The sequence below is a fragment of the Nanorana parkeri genome, unplaced genomic scaffold (assembly GCF_000935625.1).
Source record: "Nanorana parkeri isolate BGI_ZX_2015 unplaced genomic scaffold, ASM93562v1 scaffold67, whole genome shotgun sequence".
Classification (NCBI taxonomy): Eukaryota; Metazoa; Chordata; class Amphibia; order Anura; family Dicroglossidae; genus Nanorana; species Nanorana parkeri.
Genome location: NW_017306335.1, coordinates 2,093,629 through 2,098,206, shown reverse-complemented (window position 1 = coordinate 2,098,206; position 4,578 = coordinate 2,093,629). Strand labels below are relative to the sequence as shown.

At 44.8% G+C, this 4,578-nt stretch overlaps 1 protein-coding gene across 1 annotated transcript in view; it reads left to right on the top strand.

Moving 5' to 3' along the window:
• IPO8 (importin 8) overlaps positions 1-4,578 on the top strand; it is a 37,486-nt gene that overhangs the window by 3,188 nt on the left and 29,720 nt on the right. The window contains exon 2 of the mRNA XM_018576469.1: positions 677-681. The gene's annotated coding sequence lies outside the window, so the exon portion shown is untranslated. The remainder of the gene's footprint in view (positions 1-676; positions 682-4,578) is intronic.

Here is a 4,578-nt window from a genome sequence, read left to right as displayed (position 1 = left end):
GGGGAAATAGTAAAAGAAAGAGGTACAGCATTCTGCCTCCCCCCGGTAATGTTTTAGGGAAGGGGTACACCATTCTGCCCCCCAAGGGTAATAGTGTAAGTGAGGGGTACATCTCTCTGTGCCCCCATCCCCAGGGATTATAGTATGAAAGAGAGATGCATCATTCTGCCCCCCCAGATTAACAGTGCAAAGGAATGGTACATAATTTTGTCCCCAGGGGTAATAGTTAAAGGGGGGGGGATACATAATTTTCTGTCCCCAGTGTTGACATTGTAAGGGGGATACATAGTCTCCCTGCAGGGATAATATTGTAAGAGAGGGGTACATCATTCTGCCCTCCCGGAGTAATATTGTAATTACATGGGGTACATCGATATGCTCTAGTGTAAAGGAGGGGTACATAGTATCCTTCCCGGGGTAATAGTGTAAGGGAGGGGTACATGCTCTCCCCCTGGGGTTATTTTTTATTTCTGTAAGGGATACATCATTATGCATTATTCTGTGTCTGTAAACAACAAGGGGTCTGTTTATAAACAATCACCCTGTGAATCTCTGTGAACATTCATTTTGTGCGAATAGAGGCAACCATGAATACCTTTTAGTATATTTTTTTCCGATCGATTGTAATACGACATTATGGCCACTAGATGGAGCTGAGGAACGAAGAAATAAATACTTATTTTTCTATGCCCCTCAGCTCCACCTAGTGCCCATAATGTGGTATTACATTACATCCAATCTGGAAGACATTATACTAAGAACATTTGTTTTTGTTTCTATTTGCACAGCATGAACATTCACAGAGATTCACAGGGTGAATTGTTTGTAAGAAGGTTCCTAACGATCTAGTAGTTATTGTCAGGAAGACACTTCGGGAGCTTTAGAAAGACTAATGCCAATATGCAAAGGTGGATAGACTTACGGCTGCAGTATCTCCATAGGGCTTTATGTGCATATATAAATGTATACATATGTATAGGGTGCAGAACCTTCATATTTAATGAGCAGATATGGCTGCCCGGGTTCATATAGTGACTATATATAGAAATGACATTCCGATTAATATTATTTACACTCAGAAGATCTACCTATATCAGAAATGTCAGATTTCCTAATGTGGATACAATCTTTGTCTCTTCCCTCCAGTCCTACAAGATCATCAGCTTTGCTCCCACGTTGCTGCAGATCATCGTGTCCGATCAGGTGGAGTTTCCTGTGCGACAGGCGGGTATGTGTGTACTTGTTATCCATAATTTCTTTGCTTATGTCAGTCAGGGCTCGTTCACACCATCTGCGTTCAGGATGCGCTGGCTGTTTTTTCCAGAGCACCCCGAAGGCAACCCAACGCAATTCTGCTCGTCATGGATGGTGATGGTTCACACCACTGCTTTCGGTGGTGTGTGCTTAAAAAATGTACAGCATGCAGTATAAGCGCACTGCAGTGAGATGTGGTACAACCTCATCACACTGTGGTCACCCCATAGAACTTGTGACATTTCAATAAAGTTTAGAAAATAGTGTGATGCGGTTCGAACTAGTTTGTTGGCACTGCACGGGCACACGCACCCCAGCAGACGTGCGCTTGAGCGCTTCTGCTGGTGTGAACAAACCCTTAAGGTGTTCATATGATATACTCCTACACACAACAATCTAATTGTTATATTGTTTCCAGGAAAGAAGGTATAGCACAGAAGTTTCTCGCAACAAATGGCCAATTCATTCTATAAACAATCACTTTCATTGGATATGTTCTGTAATTGAGATCCACTTTAATGAGCTTTTCTGCCATAGCTGCCATCTACTTGAAGAACATGGTGACCCAGTACTGGCCTGACCGAGAACCCATGGCAGGAGAAGTCCTCTTCCCATTCAACATACATGAAAACGACCGCCAGCAGATCCGTGAGAACATTGTGGAGGGGATCATTCGCTCGCCCGACCTTGTGAGGTATGGAGTAACCTTAACTGCTGATTTATCAAAGCTTGGATGAAATTGCTTCTGGAGCCCCTGTCGCAGAATAAGAGTGTATTTTGCATGACCTCGGTACAATACGGGAGATCTGATCTTCTCCTCCGTCTTCCCTTTGTTACCATTTCTGATGTTAAAGTGACATTAAACCCTCAGATTTTTTAACATAAACCAATACTGTAATCTGCGCCTTACTGTAATCCATGGTAGTTTCCCTTCTCTTTGCTGCTCTTCCTTTTAAATCCGTATCTGTTTTCATGCTCTGCAGAACTTCTGTTTTGCAGCAGACTGCCTTGTCTCTGGAATGGATACATGGTGTCTGTGTGTAGGTTCACAACCTGAGCCAGCACTACAGGAAGAGGCAGTCTGCTGCAAAGGGAAGTTCTCCCCCAGCATGAGAACAGATACAGATTTAAAAGGAAGAGCAGCAAAGAGAAGGGACACTACCATGGATTACAGTAAGGCCCACATTACAGTATTGGTTTATGTTAAAAAATCTGAGGGTTTAATGTCACTTTAAAGGAGAGCTCTGGGCAAATCAAATCTTAACCCTTGCAGTGGGGCTCCCCTGGCATTGCAAGGCTTAAGTGCTCCTTTTGTCTGAGGAACTAAAATAACAAAGATACACTCAGCCTTTACTATGGTCCTGGCTGGCTGCCAGACCTCTGCAGTGGTCACAGGCCTGTGGGTCATCATGTGCAAATTGCAAGGGTTAAGATGGGATTTGCTCGGAGTTCTGCTTTAAAGTTCAACTGAAGGCAAAACTATTATTTTACTTCTGGACAGAGTGAAGCATTGCATGCTCAGTAAAGCCACACTGAACTTTCAGATTCAGGGCCTGTTCACACCATAGCGTGCGGTGCCATGCTCTAGGTGTAATGCGTTGCCATCCATTTAACAGGCACCCCAGGGCAGCTCCTGAAAGCCATGCACTGTAGCGTATTATGTTGTGCGGTAGGGAAAAAAGTAGTACATGCAACGTCCAGCCTGCACACAGCCGCTGTCAGGTACGTTGGGGTGCCATTCAAATTATTCGTAATGCACATAGTGTGCACTAAACACACAGTAACATGCCCTTAGTGCAACGCTATAGTGTAAATGAGTCCTAAATCCACACAATGAGGGGAATTTATCAAAACTGGAACAGACAGAGCCTGGAGCAGTTGCCCATGGCAACCAATCAGCTTCTCTCTTTAGTTCAGCTAAAGAAGAACTCCGTTCATGGTCAGAGGTCACCAGATCTACCTGAGCAGCGTCAGTTAATTTGACAATCTCTCTCTGACTACATTTGGATACTTTTTGTTTAGATGCTCTTTGAATGCTTTGAGGGGAATTTATCAAACTGGGGCAGACAGAACCTGGAGCAGTTGCCCATAGTAACCCAATAGCTTCTCTCTTCAGTTTGTAAAGTTAAAGAAGAACTCTAGGCAAATAAAATCTTAACCCTTGCAGTGGGGCTACCCCCGCACTGCAAGAGGTAAATGCTTGTTTTGTCTATGGAACTAAAATAACAAAGTTATACTCACCCGAATCACCTCCCAGATGGCGGCTAGACCGGTCCTTGTGGACTGTCTCCTCCTCCACCCAAGTGATGGTAGGTCCCTCGCAGTTCTCACGTCCAATAGACTGTATAGGATGTAATGACTCCGGGACCATAGACCGCTGGAGCTGAGGGGGAGTTAAGGTTGAAGGGACTGGTCTAGCAACCAGCCAGGATCGTGGTTTGAAATAATATAACTTTGTTGTTTTAGCTCTATAGACAATACGAGCACTTAACCCTTGCAGTGCGGGGGTAGCCCCCCTGTAAGGGTTAAGAATTTATTTGCCCGGAGTTTTTCTTGAAGCTCTGAAATTGAAAGATAGAAGCTGATTGGTTACTGTGGGAAACTACTCCACATTCTGTCTTCTCCAGTTTGGTAAATTCCCTTCAAAGCTTTTAAAGAGCATCTAAACAAAAGGTATTCAAATGTAGTCAGAGGAAGATTGTCATATTAACTGGCGCTGCTCAGTTGGATCTGGCGATCCATGCATCAGTCACCTCTGCTCATGAAAGGGTTAAGGGGGACTCATGCCTTTAGATTGCAGGATTGATGAGCGGGACGACGCTTGTACTTCCTGTTCCCTATCAGATTGGTTAGCTTTGCCCAGCAGGTCCTTTGAGTCCACGTTTGCTGTGCCCTGTTAGTTTGTATTCTCTGTGTACGTGTTTTCTGTATTCCTTACTGGCCAGCACTCTGGCTTCTGATGTTGATATCGTAATGAAAGCTAATATAAGTACACCAGCTAATACAACATCTGCTGTTACTCAGGGCTCAGCTGACTCTCTGTTTACGTGTCATCATTAAACACGACTTCCCGGGGCGGTGGACCGGAGTGGTGGACAAGGTCGGCTTCTACCTGCAGTCCCAGAACACGGCCAGTTGGCTGGGCAGTCTGCTCTGCCTGTACCAGCTGGTGAAGACGTACGAGTGAGTATGACTTCCTGTCTGATAGATGGAGGGGAGTTGCCGGTATTGTTGGGGTGACCCAAAACAACATACGTTTTTCACCATGAAGCGTCTCCTGTTTCTTTCAGGTACAAGAAGGCGGATGAACGTGCCCCTCTCATC